Here is a 19,606-nt window from a genome sequence, read left to right as displayed (position 1 = left end):
ACACATGCAGTTCAAATGGATTCAGTTAAATTTTTTTGTGTGTGGACTAATAGAAGGAAGCATCTGGTCCTCCTGGTAGTCTGTGTGTTATAGACTCTTCAGTCTACATGAATATAACTTAAAAGATGAGGCATAAGTTTAATTGATGAGTCACACTGTAATGTCATCAAATGCGTTTGCTAGACCAGTGTTTCCAGTTGGCAATTCACCACTTGTTCCCAGTCTCTCTAGAAGATATTCTGCTCACTGGACCAGATGAGAAAGAGAACATTTTTTCTACCATTTCCATGGCCAGATAGCCTCAAGCCAGTTCTCTTACCACTAATTCTGATTGAAGCAGAAATTGCTGTCTGTGTCTGTCTTCACTATACTCTTGGAATTTTGACTAAAACCTAGATATATTATGTAATTGTTTCTGCCTAGCATCTTGTTCATGGAAATAAGATTATTGTGTGCTGACAATTGAACTGTAAGGGACAATCTGTGATAATATTTTAAAGTTAGGTTTTCTTTTTATTTCTAACATTTCAATGTGCTTTTTTTCTTCCCTCCCTAAGAAATTAAATGAAAGAAACAAAATTAGATGTTCCGTAGGATCTCTGAAAAAATAACATTGTCCTGTTTTCTTCTGAGCTGGTATTATATAAAGCTCTTTCTACTTTGCAATAACCATTTGGCCTTCCTCATTCCTTGCATCCCCTTCTGTCTCTCCTTGTCTATCATTAACACGTACAGAATTTCAAAAAAATTTAATTAGATCACAATTTCTAATGTATTGTTGGGAGTTACTCATCTGTTTTTACATTCTGTTCTGTGGAAATCTTCATGTGGAAAGATAGTCTGATAATCCAGTGTTGTCTGTAATATCCTTTAATTCCAGATCATAATCAGTCATTTCTCAGCCCTCCCATCTCTACAGAGACTTTCTGCTCAGTAGGAACTTCTAAAACCAGAATAATTTTGTCCAAAAGATTTAATCTTGGTTTTGTATCAATATTGTGAAACATTGATCCTTCTATCTAATCTAATGGTTCATTTGCTGAGACAAATGACCCACTTTCTACATGGGCCTGGAAATAATTTAACTCTTCTTATTAATAAGTTGAATGTAATTAATAGATATAATTGAGTAGCATGAAGAAGTGAACTATTGGATTATATAAAACTTTAAAGAAATGGTAGATCATAGAGAGCATCAGAGACTCACAGAATATGTTGAGTTAGGAGGGAACCATTAGGATCATCAAGTACAACAGTGTTCCTCGCAGAATTACCTAAAACTAAACCATGTGACAAAGAGCATCATCCAGACACTCCCTGAGCTCTGACAGGCTTGGTGCCGTGGCCTCTTCCCTGGGAGGCCATTCCAGTGACCAGATTCTCTCTCAGTGAAGGTGCAGCCACTGATGCACCTTCAATGCCTCTCCTTGTGTGCTCTGCTGGTCACCAGAGAGGGGAGATCAGAACTTGCCCTTGCTGCTCTCCTTAGGGCAGCTGAGCCCTAACAAAGCCGCCCCTCAGTCTCTTCTTCAGGCTGAACAGTGCTGTCCATGATGCTATTGCCTCTACTAGAAATATCTAGTTTTGTTTTTCATCTTTTTTATTTAATATGAGAAATGCAAAACTTGAAGCCCTTTGAAAAAGGAAGTGTTGAGTGTTGATGTTCTCTTTTATTTTTGTTTGTTTGGCTTTGGGGTTTTTGTGTGTGTGTGTATGTTTTGCTTTTTTTTTTTGTTTGTTTGTTTGGTTTGGTTTAGTTTTTGTGATTTAGTTACTTTATTTCACAAGGAATCAGAATCCAAAGTTCTCAACTTTGGAGTGAGAGGGTGAGTACCTTATCTTTCCACAGGCTTCTAGATCTATCCTTACTGACCCGTGTCACATCCTTTAGACTCATAAAGTTGTTGTCACCACCTGGTTATTTCTTTCCTTCTCAATTACTTTTTTAGCATTTTACACAGGCTGGCAAAGTAACAGCAGGAAACAAGAGAAAACCACCTCAGAATAATGGTTATGGGCATACTCCTGGGAGATGCAAGATATAGGTTCAAATCCTTTCAATTCATTGTGTGGCTCCCAAAGCCCAGATAAGTAACTGCCTAAAAAGCTAAAATAATAAAGCTTAAAATGTTTCCAATAACAGAGGAATGTGAAAGCAATTTGTGGTTTCAACAGTGATAACTTTACCCTGAATTTATTAGCAGATGACTTAATTCTCTGTGCCTGATATAGTTGTCTTTTGGTGATTTTACTGTTTTTTCAAACTAGTTTTTTTATTTAATTCCCAAACTTTCAAAAAACTACCCAAGCAACATCAAAGTATCTTGAATAGTCTTTATCTTGGATCAGCCTGAATGTTCCCTTAGGTATGTTCTCTGCAGCAAGGTCCTGTACACTGCAGAGGCTGTGGGTACCCAAGGATTAGTAATTCAGTCCCATTTCCTGTGACATGTCTTCTTTCAAACTCCTTACTTTAATCACAATTTTGACAAGACAGTTCTTTATAGGTTCCTGAGCTTGGAGAGGAATCAGTGGATTCTTTGGACCATTTCCTTGAAGTGAGCATTCACACAGGGGAAAGAGTTTTGAATGTCAAAATACAGGGTTTAGCAGGACTGCGCATTGTAGACACACTGCATCATAACTCTGAACTCTTTTTGGTACTGGAAAAGCTTAGAGTAAATTGAAATGCAAATAAGATGTTTATGAACAAAACTGCCCCATGCCCTTTTTTTTTGTCTTGATGGAGCAGTCTTTCTTTCAGACTGATTCCCAGCGCAGTAGTGTTCAGCTTTTAGGCTGCAGAATTGCTGTGCAACCCCCCTCTGTGTCCCAAGGGTGATCTTCCTGCGACACCCCAGCCCCCTGGCTGTCTTATTTCACCTAACTCCTCTGTGTCTGCCTCAGATGCCCTTCAGGCTTTCTTGTTCTTGTCTTGCCCTCACCTATCCTACTGGAAAAATGTTCCTCAGAGCCCAAGCAGCTGCTCTCTGTTGCAGGAACATTTTTTCATCTTGCAGAAGGCTGCACTGGACTGTGTGGGCAGGAAGCATTCCTCATAGCCATGGTCTATGCCTAGTCCCACAGCCCTCCCTGTGAGAGAAGACAATCTTTTTCGCAACAGCTCACAAGAAGTGGAAGTGATCTGTGATCAACTAAAATGGACACTGCCCATCACAGGATTTTTAAGTCCAGCAAGCAGAACAGTGTTCATTTACTTCTTTTTGTCATCCAAAAAAAGTTGTGGTAAACTTGCTCTTTTATTGAGGGGCAGTATCAGGATGGACTTCAGATACTTCTGGAGAGTCACTGAATTTACACAGGGATAAACAGGGTTCAAACTGGACTAAGGAAAAGTAAATAGAGAATCATGTAATCACAGAATCCCTAAGGTTGGAAAAGACTCTTAAGATTGAGTCCAGCCATTAACCTTATGCTGCCAAGTCCACCACTAAACTGTGCGCATAAATGCCATATCTACACCTCCTTTAAATATCTCCAGTGACGGTGACTCAACCACTCTCCTGGGCATCCTGTTCCAATTCTTGACAATCCTTTTGATGATGTAATATTTTCTGGTATACAGTATAAACTTCCCCTGGCACCACTTGAGGCAATTTCTTCTTGTTCTATCACTTGGTCTCTTTTCCCAGAACAGCACCCACCTGGCAACAGAATGCTTTTGGGTAGGTTATTTCAGGTATCTATTTCCCAGATATCTAAGCATGCTGCATTAAATTAACGGATAAGCAAAACCCCAAATCTGATCTGAACAAGTCAAGCACAACTGACAGCTGCAATAAAAAAACCCTATCTGCTAAATTAACATTATCCTCATTACTAGAGCTTAAAAACCCCAGAGGAGAAGCTCAAGTGCACTGAAGCCATTGTGCAACCACACAGTAAGAGGCAGCTCCTACTTCTGTAAGGCTGGAGTCAAAACAGATGAAACAGTGTTCCACTATCACTCTCTGATAGAAAGGCTGGATTGAACTGACAGATTTCCTAGGTGGAGGGCAGACAAGGATTAATGCAAAACGGGAAACCCAACCAAGATCTTCTGATCCCAGCCTAGTGCCTGAGCCAGAGGACAATCCTTCTAAACATGCATGACGTGACCATTTGTTTCCATACGCAGTGCTCTCTTTCATGCCAGTGCTTCTCCAACACCTTTTTGCATGGCATTCCATCTCTGCCACAGAGCTTTCCTCCTTTAGGTGCTTTTCTGGCAACATGATGGCTATGAAAGTAATCCATGTGCATCTGCACTCTTTGGACGCAGTTTTCAAAAAGGAAAGGTTTTGATAGCTATAACCTGCTCCAATGTACAATAGTCCTGCATATTTTTCCTTTTTTTTTTTTTTATAATTCCTATAATCTCATATTCCATTCTTTTTTCTTTGTTTTCTACATTTTTGCAATGTAAAATCTGTGCAAAGATGAAATGTTTAGAGCAAATTAAAAAGAATTCAAACATTCGCAAAGATAGGATGTAATTGCTACATAGACTATGTGATGATCATCTGAAATCTTCCTTCAACAAAACATTAACACAGAGCAAAGCAAAGCAAGGATATTTTTTAGATATGAAATTTATTTACTTCTTGTTCTGACCAAATTTTAGAAGTGGCACGTGTTCAGGCAGCGAGCACAGAGTTTACCTGTATGGACACCTGTGAAATTGTATTTGTTATCACTTTTTCTCATGAGGAGAGAACAGATGTTAGTTCAAAATAATCCTAGATCAAAACTTGCAGAACGAAAAAAAGAGGATCATTGCTTAAAAATTTTTGGGAGAGGCTGAAGTAATGAATTTGAGTGATTAACTACATGTCTAACAAGTATTTGTCTTCCTGTTATATAAATGTTGTAACAGGTTTTGGCCTAGGAAGGGAAACCTAAAGAATGGGTATCAGGAATCTTGAAAGGGACAAGCTTGATTAAATAAAATGAAAAAGAATATGCTTCAGTAGTTTCTAGGCTTCTTATTTGTTATGGGTATGTAAAACCACTATTTTGCTTTGCCTATAGTCAATTTAGGAAGAAAGGGGAGATGTTTTCAGAGGTACTTAAAAATAGCTGTTCCAGCAGAGATGTGCGGTGTCTGGGGACAGCTGCTAATCCAGTAATAACAGTAGAAAGAGCTACAGAAAACAGAGACAATGTCAGTCATCCTGCTGTCCTCCTTGTGTCACTGTTAGACCAGGGACAAGCCTTTCACAGAAACCTGCACGGCATCAGCCCAGGGAGGGGCTGCGCCCTCTGATGCCTGGCAGGTGAGGGAAGGACTGGCACATGGGGGACACATGTTCATCACATGCCCCAGAACTTTATTGGTCCAAAAATGTCAGGTTTGAAAACTGTCCCTAGAAAGGGAACGAGGAGAGTGTACAGAGATGTGCTCCACAGCTGAGATTGTGGGGGAATCCCAGCTGCAGGTTAACCACAGTAATATCAGACCAGGATCTGGATGGATCACCCTTCACAGCAACAAATGTTCGTGTCACAAATGTGTCACAACACATGCAGATATTTATTTGTGGATGTGATAGTAAAATTAAATGTTATTTTTCTGGTTACAAACAGAAAAGGCCTGCAACATGTGTTAATGGATTGGATCTTTGCATTAATCTTCCAGTAGACAGCCCAGAATTTAGTAAAGTATAGCATTGCCCTTATTGGGACTCTTCTCTAGAATTCAGTAGATCTGCCTGTTGCCCAGAATCCCACTCATCTATGCAGAGCCACTGGAAGACTTTTATCTTTTGGTATTTATTAGATTTCAGGCATCCAATCCATAGCATATTTGAATAATCAGTTTTACTGAAGAGCACTCTTTCAAGACAAACATGATCGTCAATAGTTACCAACCTACAAATTATGCAGCTGCTTTTATACACAACAAATTCTGAATAATAATCTCATTTCAGAAGCATGAAATCTAGCCATGAAGCATTCTTAGATAAAACTAAGGACAAAACCTGTTGCATAAATCAATTTCTGTAAATTAATCACCTCCTTGTTATCATACTGTCCTAAGTGTCTGTGATGGGGCTACTCACTTTATTTTGAGCACCAGCAGGCCAAGCAGTGTAAAAGTCATCTCAGTTGCCCAGGAAAATAAACAGTAGTCATAGCTCTTGGCCAGAAGTGTAGAAGACAATGCAAGTGGGATTTTGGTAAAGTATGGAGAAAATAGGCACTCTAACACCTCAGGCTGTTATCTATTATCCTGAGTAAAAGAATGCAGAGAAGGTACTTTCTACTCCGTCTCTCTTCACTTCTAATATGAAAGCTTGGTGCGTTCTTATTTCATAATTTTCAAAGAGAAGAAAGGCTAAAATCTGGTGTTTTAAAGTTGGTAATTGCACCAAAATCTTGTTTCATCTCTTTTTTCTACCTTCTTACCTAGGTCCTGTTTGTAAATACTTTGACCCAATTAAAATATGATATGGTCTCAAAGCATATGTTAATCAATACTGAAAATAGAGTAAGATTAAGAAGTGGTTAATACTGTTTTCCATGCAAGTGATAGAGCTTTGTGAGCCATACAACTGATTAGTAGAAGCATGGTACTTGCTTTGTTAGACATAAAATGGAAGTATTCTGCACAAGACTTCATCAGCCTCTCAGCAGTAACTTCAAATGAATATTTTGAAGTTGGTACACCCTCTTCTTCTTCCAAAATCTGGATGCTGGGGTGCCTCAGTGTGAAATGCCTTACACCAGAGTGGGAACTCTGCAGAAAGCCATGGTGGAAGATAGACCTTGTGCCAGCCAGGAGGCCAAGAGCAAAGGTAGATAATGCCAGCCCACACTGCATGCAGCTCTCGGAGTTAAAGCCTTGGCCTTTATATTTATATATCAGCCTGCCGTTTCCACACCCCTCTGTTACATTTTCTGTTATTAATAGTGTGCCTGTTGCCCTAGAATTTCACTACTCCCAAGCAGCAGCTGGTTTAGAATCACCCCCTTTTCAACCTTTGGCAGGAAGAGATTGGTTAGATGCCTCTAAACTGATTTGCTCTTCAGTAGTGTTTGTTGGAGAGCTGTTCTGAGGAAATCAGTAGCAACCTTAGGCTAAGTGCTAAATCTCTGCTCTCCTGGATCTAAGCCTAATCAAGTCAAAATGTTGCCCTCTTTTTTGCCTACCACTGTTTACTGACTTTTTAAAAAATATATTCCCTCCCCCATATCTTTCTATCTGGTGCTTTGTTGGCATGCTTCTGTTGTGAGTTGTTGTTGTGGATCTGATCTGGATGTAGTAATTGAGGTTTTGGAATTTAAATCAGGGCTGAGGGGTGCCATTCTTGGCATTAGAATTCAAGATCTCACTGTCTTCTTTATGGCTTACTTTAGCAAACAGCTTCTAGTTTAGGTTGTCCACTTTTGACAAGATGGGATAGCAGCTGGAAGAATTATTTATTTTATCGTGATGTTCAAAGGAAAAATAAAGGCTTTTTTCAGCCAATTTCTGGATCCTAAGAGGGCATCAGTAATGTTCATCTTTATTTTAAAGAGTCTAAGAGATCTTAAAATTTTACACCTTGTCTAGAAGTGATGCTTCATGATTAGAGATTACTACAGCCTTTCTGCTCAATGTTCTTCTTCTCATTTGCTAAAGGATTTCTCTGCCTCCCAAAACTAGTCTGAAATCATGCAAGATAAAGTAGTACATGTGCAAACAATTTCTGTGAAAGCAATGGGCAATTAATGGGAGGAAGGTTATGTGTAGTCTTCAGGGCTGGGACTTAATATCTTGTAATAATCAAAATCCAGAGAGCTTATTCATTACTTGTAAACACTACTGTGTATGAAACTAGCAGGGGATATCTTTGAGATAAGAGGGTTTACAGTGTAAGTTCTCTGAGACAGGCTTATTTCTTCCTCTATCTTTTGTGACTTATCTGCTTTTTTCAACAGGGCATGTGTAAAAGCGCGTTTGTAGAATTTGCACCATGTCTTTTTCAAGCACTTGCTAGCAAATAGTCTGTGATGTGCCTCATGCTGGTTTGTCTTTTAAAAATAAAATAAATGTTTTGAACAGATTTGATCCCATTCACTAAAATGTTTTGAACAAAATGTTACTGGGGTATGTAGGACACAGATTTACTGTCTGTTCATGCTATCTGTAATGACCCAGTGGACCAAAACATCTTTGGAAGAGCTGTCACAATCTATCAAGTCAACGATCTGTGAAATATAAATTCTCTGTGGAAGTTGTTGTGGGCCATTAAGTAAATAATAATACCTATTTTATAAACGCTATAATAACTTTATATTTATTATGGGAGATCAAATTTATATGATAAAATAAAAATCCGCCTGAGTCTCCAACTAAGTCTTAAACTTCTCCAATATTGAAAAAACATTCATTACATTCAATTTTGTCACACACATTCTCTTTATGAACATCTAGTGTGAAATTGGTATCAAATGCCAAAGTACCCAAACACTGTCATTTTCATAGCATTTTCAGCCTAGATTTTAGAGTAGGGTCCTTGTCTAAGCTGGCTTAGATAATTTAAAAAATTCTTCAACAGAGCTGGACAGGAAAATTCGTGAAATGTTCACGAGATTACAAAACACAGCAATTAACAAAACTAATTGCTCTGAATTCTCTGAATTCCCTGTAAGGCATGAATTTTGAGAGCTCAATTCCAGGAGCTATATTGGAACATTTTAAAATATTTAATGTGTTTTTCCCCCTGAGGTATAGGGCAGGACTCTGATCCACATGTTTTATGAAGGAGAATCTGAATCACAGAAGTTATAATCTATCTCTCCTAATAATAATGTAGAAGTTAGGCACTGAGCCAAACATATTCTCTTTGTAGGCTCTGAGGGAGGCCAGCATCCCCATTTGCAGGATTCAGCCAAACAGGGCTGTCAATGTTTGTGCTTCTGCTCAGAGCTGGGATTGGTTTGACAAAGCCTCTTGTCTCCAGTCTGTTCCTCCAGACCCTGCAGGTGAATTTCTCTCTACATGTGGCTGAGTTTCCTTGACAAATCCAGTTGCTTTGCTCCATAAGGTCTCCAGTGTATGACCCAGCATTACCAAGGTCAAAATCCAAGGACCCCTAGTTCACAGGTAAGGTCTTTAAACAAATGCTGCGTTATGCAGAGGCCTCAAGGTGTTTGGGGCTGTTCTGCCTATATCTGCTGGTAGGTTTGGGTGATAAATGCCACTCAGTATTTATCAGAGTTAGCACAAGTCTTACAGCAAACAGATGAGGTGCCCATGTCCGCTGCATGATCTACTTATGGTATTTAAATGTTACGTTTTCAATAGTGACCTTTTTTCTTTGGAACATCTTTCATTTGATGATTTCATAGAGCCGAAGTTTGAATCAAATGTCAGAACCCTGTATGGAGGGTTCAGGGGAACAATCATCAGAGGACTGAATGAAGTTTGAAGCAGTCATAGGAAAAGGTAAGGGAAAAATACAGCAAGTGATCAGTAACAAACAGAAGACTAGAATCAACTGGTATTTGCAATGAAAGGTGATTGCAGGTGAGTTAATGGATTCAGTAACACTACTGGGAAGGCTTAAATTTCTTTGGTACCAGAAGACTGAAAAATATTACCACTCTTTACAGAAGTGTAGGGGGCCTCTAAGCTTGATCATTTTCACAGGCTAATTAGTGAAAACTATAAATTATGAATGTAAACATGGAAATACATGACCTACTTGAGAAGAGTCATCATGACTCCTTTAAAGTTCATCTTTATAAGACTCTTGGCCTCCTTTGAAGGGACTACAAACACACATAAAATGAATTTATTAGTAAAGCCTACTTAATTCTAAGGGGCTTTTGGCAAAGGTTTGTTAGAAAACCAGGCTGGCAATGGATAGGATAAATTATCATGTATAAATAATCAGTTAAAAATGGGAATGAAAGTCAACAGAAAAAAGAGTTTTGCATGGCTGTCTGTTGCACATTGTAGCAATCGTCGTATTCTCAGAAGACAGAAAAAGGGATGAGCGGTGCCGAAGATACAAAGTTTTGTCAGAACAAGTTAAAACTGAAGGATTTTGCAAGACTGAAAAACCTGGCAATAGAATTGCACATTAAATTCAGTATAAAATGTGAAGGGACATAGTGGGAAAAGGCGTTGTGGTCTCATGTAGGAAATGGCGGACTGTGCGATGACCATTCACATTCAGGACTGAAATCTGGTGTTATGATACCTGTAGAAATGTAGGCATTTTTCATGCTGTGTAAATATTTTGTTAGACAGTTACTTCTTTTTGTTGCTTTTTTGTAATATATCAAATGACACTGCCAGTTTGAAAAATAAATCATCGTGTCTTTCCATCCACAGCACGCAAGTGGAATTCTGTTTAGAACATGACTGATTACAACTAAAATTGTATAGCATGACTCATCAGTTGGTAATTAGATCTCTCCTCTTACCATACCTAAGTCATGTCACCATAATCTATAATGATAAAGGAAAGAATTACTGATTTCATGCTCTTGGCAAGCAGAAGCCACAGTTTTCTAATATAGTCACAATAAGGAAATTGATAGGTTTCTCTTGTATTGACTTGCATCTTTTCACACCTTTCATTCAGAGCATTTTTGCTGTCCCTTAATTGATTTTTTTTCCTAATTTTCCCTTCAACTTCCTCTCTTCCATTCAGAATTCTCATCAGCAAGCAAAGACAAATGAGAATAAAGAAGGGAGCTATGGCTTCAGTATGGATAGACTTACATGAAAAAAATGCCAGAAAAGAAATTTACTGCCAGAAACCACACATTATTAAAAGTACTGCACTACTGTAAGCACTGTGTTGAAATAAGACTGGTAAATGTTGGGAGATCATGTGCTGTCTCAACAGAGTCAGGATCTAGAGTCTGACTAGCCAAAACTACAGATGAATTTAAATTTGGGAGTTGTGTGGATCTGCATTAATTTCCAAGAATTAGGATGGATAGTGTGGCTGTCATCCTCTAAACATTTTGCATATTTAACTTAGTGGGTTCTTTTTATCTCATTAGCACAATTAAGAATTGTAAGTAATTAAAAGATGGATGTTGATTTGTGGGCAAGTTTTTCATGTCATCCAATCTGTATTAGAAGCAGTGGACTAGCCAAATTATATTAGTATGTTGAAGTACTTAGGCAACACAAGCAATGAGAGTTAAATTGATGAATACTTAACAACGTCATTAGCTTTATGGCCTCTGCATGATGTAATCAAGGTGCAAATATTTTACACTGCTGTAAGCAGGAAGAAAGATGACCAAGGAGATGCCTTTTGACCCTACTTTCCTGTGCTTACTAAGAAACTAATTTAATCTAGTAGGATCAGTGTTAATCCTGATCCACATATTGTGTGCTGTGGGTCTGCTCTGAGCAGCAGCTGTAAGCACATGTAAGAATGCTTGGGAGAAAGGAGCCTTTGTGTTTGACTATACAGGTATCTGATCCAGTGGAAGACTGGAAGGAACATTAGGATTCCTTTGCATTTGACTTATAGCTCAAATACAGAGTCAGTTTTTGATAGGTTAAAAGCTTATTTTCAAAACTAACCTTCAGCTCTAATCCCAATACAAACTTAAAAGATGTATCTACACATTAATAATATTTTAATCATTCCCAAATGCAAATAGAGATGCATAATTTTTCCATAAACACTGTTATACACTTTATGAAACTGTATGTTCAATGCTATCCTCTGGAAAACTAATTAAAATTGTCAGTTCAGAAAGTTAATGAATGATAGTATTTCCCATGTAACACCTAATATAAAATATTTAGAAACTGAAACTAGTTCAACAAATACACGGAGAAAATCTACAGGTCAGAGTAAAAGTTATCCTGTAATGATGAAAAATGCATTCTTTTTATGTAAATGTGAGTAAGAGAAGAATAATGGATGTTTGTCATGTAGGAAAAGTAAAATATATTATGGCTTTTAATATTCACTGCTTGGGCTTTAAGTGCTTTGCTTTGTAAATGATGAAATAGGTAAGTACATCTGTCATTTAACATCCCGAGTATTTTGTTAGAACCAAGTTGTAGTTGTTTGCAAAGTTTAGAACTGTTTTAAGGACCTTTGCAGTTTGGATATGGTGGAAAATTAAATCTAGTGATTTTTTTGAGATGCTTTGAAACTTTTATTAAAACCTTCCTAAAGATCCTGACAGTTGAAATAATTGAAAGATAACATGTATTCCACTAGCATTAATGCGTTCCTTTGTGTATCTAACACCTACACAGAAGTATGAAGAACCTTGTGTGTTTTGTGTTTTCTGGGGTTCTTCCTGCTGGTTTAGCGCTTCAGGGCTGCTGCAAGCAGCATCCTCTCTTCAGAAGGCTAGGCAAGGGCAAAGCATATTCTTCCTCCTGGGATGGTAGTGTGTGTCATATTGGGTATTATTTCAAGGTGTGCACTGTAGGAAATGGAGACCTTCGCACGAAGGCAATAGTTTAAAAATTTACAGGTTTAAGATTCAACAGCTAGTCCAAATCAGTCTTGTGAACAATGAATGAGGGGAAAAAGCATATTCTCTTCTTTCTTCCTAGTAAGGAAAGTCTCTAGGGCTAGTCCTTTCTTTGTAAGTGCCTTGAAACAGACATGAATGAATGAATGAATGAATGAATGAATGAATGAATGAATGAATGAATGAATGAATGAATGAGTGAATGAAAGCTTGTAACTGCTTAAATGGGAAAGTCACTGGCTCCCTGTGAACTTCCAGAGAACTGGTATGGCAAGCTGTGACATCTGGGTGGGGAGTGGCTCAGCTCATGCAATAATCCCTTTTCCCCTTTTTTTTATTTGATATTGGAAAGGGATCACTGCCTGGTAAACTAACTTTTTTTTTATACATAAGCCTTTGGAAAACATCCTAGGTAAGTAATGGTTGTAAAGCAATCAAGCACCTTTCTCTAAACACTTCACGTTAACCAGTTTTTGTCAGGCTGAACAAAACTGCATTTTTTACTTCTGGTCTCGAATTCACACTGCCAGATGGTACTAAAAAGGAAAAAGAGGAAATGAATCACTCTCTCTAATAATTTTCATTGTTAGGGCAGCCACTGCATATCTGCTTCATCTAAATTAACGCTCCCAAGAGGAAACTGATGATCTCTAAGTTATTTCAGGCTGATCTTCCCTTCAGCCTAGTATTTCCAATCTTGATTCCACAAAACTGCTTTGTCCAGAGGTCCATGTAGTCATGCTGCAAATAAAATCAGTAGCTCAAAATTTGCTACCACATTTTCCTCCCATGCAAACTCTGATAAGAAATCTGACTTATTTAAGCACCTGACCCTGATACAGCCATGCTAAACTTCCTCTGTATTTAAGTGCTGTGAATTCTAATGTGAGGAGTCATTTTTCATGCTCAGGCATGGGCAGCAGGACATCAGCATCAGAACACCATTAATAAGATACTGGACAGTGCCTCTGTTTTTGGGAAGGTTAGCTATTCCTGCATAATAAGAGCCATGTTTGGTGACTATCTCATATTATTTAGATTTCCAATTAGAGTGATGATAAAACTTGCATTTATAAATTAAGGCCAAACAGTTGTCCCTTTGGAGCACGTCTTAATTTTCTTGCTGTTATTTTGTTCTTGTTATAAGTGTGGAAATACGTGCTGATACTAGGGGCAAAATTAAAACAATAACAAGATCCTCTTCATCCCCTAAGCACTGAAGCAGTGAAAGTTGCATTAATAGGAATTGAATGGTCTAGGCTGTAGGCATTAACCTCAAGAAAGCATTTCTCATAGCCACATGTAGCAACAGCCAGAAAGTTGGAAATGGAATTCAAAATCAGCATGTGAGACTAATCCTGCTCCCCAGAGCAAACTGGAAGGTCTCAGGTCTTCCTCAGAGCAAAACAAAAACCTACCTGAAAAATCCAATCCATCCTAGTCCATAAATTGTTGCACCACTCTTGCATGATGAAGATATAAATTCAGTAGTTATTATGAGTTATTAATTGAGTTTTAAATCCTTGACAGCCTAAGACGGTTTGGCCTTCCCTAACACAGTGCAGTCATTTGGGGAAGGGACATTTCTCATTTTACTCTTGAGCTTTACATTTTACTGGGGTCTGGAAGTCACAGCAAAGACTGATGCCAGAGAACAAGCCATTTGTAGTGACAAACACACACCTTGTGTGATTCCGGTTGTAGTTAACTAGTGTGTTTTTGTTCCCACTTTAATGAGGTTGTATGCTCTAAGTAGAAAGATAAAAAGATGGTATCCCCATTTCACAGGCATGGATTTCACACAGGTCAAAGAGCTGCCTCTGAAACTGGAGCTCTAAAGTCTAGTTGCTTCAGGATGATCCTCCCTACCCAAGTTTTTAGCCTCCTGTTACTGCCAGCAATTTCTCTGATGTCTTAGTTGCCTGCAGTTCCCTGCCTAACAAGGTCAGGCTCCTTTGGAAGTACATCGGGCAAAGGATGTTCAAATCACTGCGTGATCAGGTCTGCCTTCCTGTTCCAGCTGGGGAGGCAATTCTGAAACCATTGATATGAACACCTCAGCATGGTTATGTCTATAGGAAGAGGATGATCTGCAGTATTCAGTAACCTTCTTGACATTTTCTGACACTTGCTACTAAAGCATATTAGGCTAAATGCGCATATGTCTCATTTTTGAAACCCCTTCTCAAATGTTCCCTCAATAACACTTTCCAACATATTGTACTCTTGTGTGCTGTTAACAGCTGTAAATCTTTCAACAGCAGAACTGTCTGCTTCGGTGGTGCCAGGGTGTTTAATTAAAGTTTTTTGCTGGTTCTTGCTAAAGCTACAGACCTCCATTAGGGTGGGCACCAGCTTCCATTCTTTTGCCCTTTTTGGCCATATGTGATGTGCTGTCTTAACCAGTGCTCTGGACAAGATAGGTTGTGTTGAGACTCTTGAAGTGGAGCTGAGCAACTTTTCTCATTCTGCTGTGGCTGTCCCTGGAGCAGTAGGTAAGATGAGACTGAGAATTCTATGCTGTTATTTCCTCTTGTGCTCCTGCTCTGTACTGGCAATTGCCCAGTTGCATTTGCAGACCTACTGCAAGACTGAATGCATCTTCTCTGGTGTCTTCTTAAACCACAGTAGTTCATGGCCCCCGGTGATGCATCCTTAGCCAAAAGGGGAAGGATTGCTAAGAGGAAGGATTGAGCCAGCTGTATTTTCCAACTGTTTTCAAATGTTCCCTGCTCTTCTGGGGAGCTATTAAATGCCCCTGCCCCTTCCCCTCTCTCCCCATCCCTCTTCCCACCACCTCCCCATATTTCCATTTGCTCTAGAAACAAACCAGCCTGACTTATTTGCAGTCAGCCACAGTGCACTAATGTGCGGAAGTGACAAATAATGTCTGGTGTGTTCTTTACAGTGTGCATTCTCCTTTGAAAAGGTGAATGCAAGGTAGTTTCAATATTGTATGAGATCAAGCACCAAATTTTGAAAAATAAGCCTTTTTTCCTGTCTAGAATTCAAAGGCGAGACTGTTCAGAAAGCAAGTCTCACGTAAGGATGGGAGAAGGAGTGAATGGGAAGAGGGCTTGAATTTAATTTAACCATAGAATGAAGACTCGAAGTGATCATCCTCTGCTTTTTTCCCTACACCTGATGGATTTATCTGCTCAATGTCATTTAAAGCTGCAGCTACAAAAGCAGCAGAGAAGAGTACTGAGCTACTTGTCTCTGATGGAAGTGTTTTCCATCAGGGCAATTGGCCTACAGGAGAAACAAGGCACAAAATGTGATGCTAATGTCCCCTCTTCAGTTCATAAGTTGCTGTGACAGTCTTCCTTTCTGATGACTGTGGTGAGACACAGAGTGAGGCAATGGGACCATTTGTCACAGTCCCCTCATGTACCTGGGATGAAACCAGGCTTTGTTTTCCTTCAGACTGTGCCTTGGTAAGAGCTTTCAGATAAGAGCAGAAAGGAGGTGAATAATAAATATCTAAAAGGGATTGGAATAGAAAGACCAAGATGAGGGAGTGACAAGAAGGTGTATTTCAATTGAAAGGTTAAATTGCCTCTTAGAAAGCCATATTGTTTTGCCCATTTTAATGGCAAGTAATCAACAAATAGTCATTAAACTGACGAGGCTGCTTTCTTTAAGATCAAGGCATTTTTCAAGTGGAAGTGCTGAACAGTGTATTCTTTTAAAACAAGAATTTTGTTTTTTCTTAATGAAAAAAAACCCCCAGGGAAGGAGGCCATATAGAATGAATTATATAGTTCAGATTTCATAGGAATTCTTTAGAGCTAACACATGCTTTGTGTTTCAGATGGAATAATGGATCTCATGTGATTTAGTTCCAGCGGAGTTTGAGACCACTTCTGCTTTCCAGTGGTGAGAAGAGGGCTGTTGGTCAGAAGCACAACATTGTAATTTTGGTTGTATTTATTTCTTACCTCCCCTCAGCATTTTGGCTCCCTGCTTCCTGGTGTGCTGTATAGCACCTACTGGCATAGAAAGAGGAAAATAAGATGCTTGCATTTTGCTTGTCTACATTGCATTTACTCCACAAATGAACTTTTTCCTATTAAAAATTATTTTTCATAATTCCTGTGCTGTATACTCCTAAATTGGCTGGCTATCTTCCAATGCCAAAGCACATCCCAGGTTCAAATGTGTAGCAAGCCTGAGTTTATATTGATTGTTAGAGCAGGTTGTGCACTCTTAGAGAAAAATCTTTCAGAACCCCAATATCTTGTTAATGTTTTTACCTGTAGGGAAAGAGAATAGAAATCTGTGAACTTGTGCCTTGTAAACTCCAACCTCATCTCTATATTCTACCAGGTAATCAGAATTTTTATCTTTATTGTTTGTCCTTGTCCCCCAACACAAAGAAGTCAAGATACCAGGTGTGAATTTACCAGTCAGCTATTTCTACATCAGTTTTTTTTTGTTTGTTTGGGGGTTTTTTGGTTTTTTTTTTTTTTGCCTTACATTAATGGTATTTTCCTCTCAGTCAGCCTGGTTATCCAGTCTGGCTGTTTGATGACATCCTGGCTCTACAATGTTTGGGGGCTTAATCAGGTAACATGTCTTCACCTTCCTTTGTACTCCTGTGCTCTTTTTATACTCTCTATTGCTAATCACTCACTAAATCTGACAACCAGGGTCATCAACATGAAACAAAATGTGAGAATTTATTTTTCAAGCTAACACTCAAAAATTTCAGAACAAGTTATATGAATTTAGCTCTGGCTTGAATTTAAACTAATATCTTGTCCTGTGTTATTCAATCTCAGAATAGTTGATGTGAATTTGCCTGGGATCCACAAAGCAGAGCAACAGTCTGCTCACTAAATGAACCCCAACATTTATGAATTTCTTACACTTATTACATTCGTTCTAAATTTAGGGAAAAGAACCACAAATGCTTGTACTGCTGCATCTGTTTATGTTTATAAAAGTCAATAAGGCTTTACCTAGACACATGTGTATCATCTCTTCTGTGCTTCTGTAGCAATAAACAATTGTCATAGTTTAACCCAGCAGAGAGCTAATCACCATACAGCCTTGGTGGGACGAGGGAGAGAATCTGAGGAAAAAGAGTAAAATTCTTGTTTTGAGATAAAAACAATTTAATAGGAGTGAAAAAGAAGAGACTGTAATGATGATGATGATGATGATGATGATGATAATAGAATATAGAAAACAAGTGATGCACAATGCAATTACTTACTCCCTGCCAACTGATGCCCAGCCCGTTCCCCAGCAGTGCCCCTCTTAGCCAGCATTCCTTACAGTTTATACACTGAGCCAAAAATCCCATGGCGTGGGATATCCTTTTGGCCAGTTGTGGCCAGCTGTCCCCTCTTGTGTCCTTTCCCATCTTCTTGTTCCCTCAACCCACTGGCTGATGGGGCCATGGGAGAAGCAGAAAAGGCTTTGATTTAGTGTAAGCACTACTTAGCATCAGCTAAAAACATCAGTGTGTCATCAACTTTATTCTCATTCTAAATCCAAGACACTATTACAGATTACAGCAGCTCCTAGGAAGAAAATTAATCATATCCCAGATAAAATCAGGACAGGATAGCAACAATTTTTGACATTTTGAAAACTGCTGTCTAAAAGGCAAAAACAATTGAGCTTTTTGCAGAAAAAAAAAAAAGTTTTTCTGTAGTTAAAATGTAGTATGCTCTGAGCATCATCACTTGATTTCCAAAGCAGTTTAATGAAACACTTTTGTGAAATGCAAAAGAACTTTCTTGAACAAAATTAAACAGGAATAAAAGGCAAGCTTCCAATAATAAAAGCTAAGCTTCTAAGGAAGGTTAACCTCTACTTCAAGAAAAAACTAGGAACTGGAAAACATGCCAATTATAGGTATAGAAGTGCATAAAAAAGCAGATGTTGTATTGTGAGTAAGACTGAGCTTGGAAGCTCAGTTCCATGTGGACATGGAAAGAATTGAATGGAAAGGAAAAAAATAACTTTATTGAACTGATACTGGGACACTTAGAGTTGATTTTGTTGTGTGTATTTTATACAAGGGCTAGGACGTGTTTAAACATTAGCAATGATTTGTCTCTCTTTATGACAAGCTTTCTCTGAGTATCCAGCAGTTTGTCTAAGAGTAGTAGAATTGTCTCTGCCACACCATAAAAATTGTAGTTGTCTGCTTAGGAACAACGTATTATTCTAAGACTTTCCTACTAGTGTTTTGCTAGGGTTTGGCTGTTTGTGTATTCCGGTATGAATTATAAGCAGCAAAAGATAAACTTTTCAAAGTTCTTTCAGCTGTCATTTTGCTTGTAATGCTGCCAAAGGCCAGCACTCCTACTACCTCAGTATCCTGTCTCCATCATTTTCCAGCCAGTGATGAGCAGGACTGATGCTACTTCCCTTGTAAACTCTGTCTTGCACTTTTATTTTGATCTCTTCACTGCAATCATACTTCTGATAAAAAACCCAGAAGTGTTATTCTTGAATCCTCACTGCAAGCTACCAGTTATTTGAGCAACAGCAAAGTCATGTCTCAGCTTCACACCTCTCCCCTTTTTGGTAATAGTAGTCCAAGAGAATTTCAGACCTAGAAATACCCAATAGTTTCTCTTCCTGTTTGTGGCTAATTACAGCATCTTGCATGAATGATGTTGAAATGTTTCTGTCATTACAAATGAGGTAAAGTAATTTTAAGGACGTAGTGCAGGGCATGGTCCAAGAAGCAGTCACTAGCATTATTGATATTCGTGCAAGGTAAAAGATTTTGCAGTAGCCGGTGCAAGTTACTTTCAAATATCATGAGTAGACTAGAGAAAGGATAATTCTTAAACATTAGTTTGGTATCTTCAGTGTCTCTTCAAAGTCACAGATGGGGAAGATGGATATTGAAGAGGAAAAATGGGGTGTGATAGCGGGAGAAATCATGTTTTGTAAATTTGACCATCTGCTCCTCACCTTCCTATGTGATACCATGAGTAACCGGAATTATGACTCAGCTGCCTGGAGAATGGAAAGTGAAGGTTTGAGACTGAATGGGATCTGTGAGTAAGGACTGGCTTTCTTCAAGGATTTCAGAGTTTTTTCTTCATAGGTTTTTCTCATTCAGTTATTTTGATGCTACACTGTGTCTGTGTGTATATGTTGCCTATATTGTCCTACATAT

General features: G+C 38.6%; 1 long non-coding RNA gene across 4 annotated transcripts in view; it reads right to left on the bottom strand.

Annotated features, from left to right (window-relative positions):
* LOC134431784 (uncharacterized) overlaps positions 1–19,606 on the bottom strand; it is a 44,981-nt gene that overhangs the window by 1,511 nt on the left and 23,864 nt on the right. For 2 of the 4 annotated variants that reach the window (XR_010031093.1, XR_010031095.1), the window contains exons 3-5: positions 17,421–17,533; positions 16,398–16,712; positions 4,799–13,197 (exon numbers count right to left, since the gene is read on the bottom strand). This is a non-coding gene — a long non-coding RNA (uncharacterized LOC134431784). Of the gene's footprint in view, positions 1–4,798; positions 13,198–16,197; positions 16,713–17,420; positions 17,534–19,606 lie in introns of those variants that run through there. The other 2 variants (XR_010031096.1, XR_010031094.1) reach the window with 2 other exon arrangements.

This window comes from Melospiza melodia, chromosome Z (assembly GCF_035770615.1).
Source record: "Melospiza melodia melodia isolate bMelMel2 chromosome Z, bMelMel2.pri, whole genome shotgun sequence".
NCBI lineage: Eukaryota > Metazoa > Chordata > Aves > Passeriformes > Passerellidae > Melospiza > Melospiza melodia.
The sequence above is the reverse complement of the archived record's forward strand: the minus strand, read 5'-3'. Positions and strand labels throughout refer to the sequence as shown.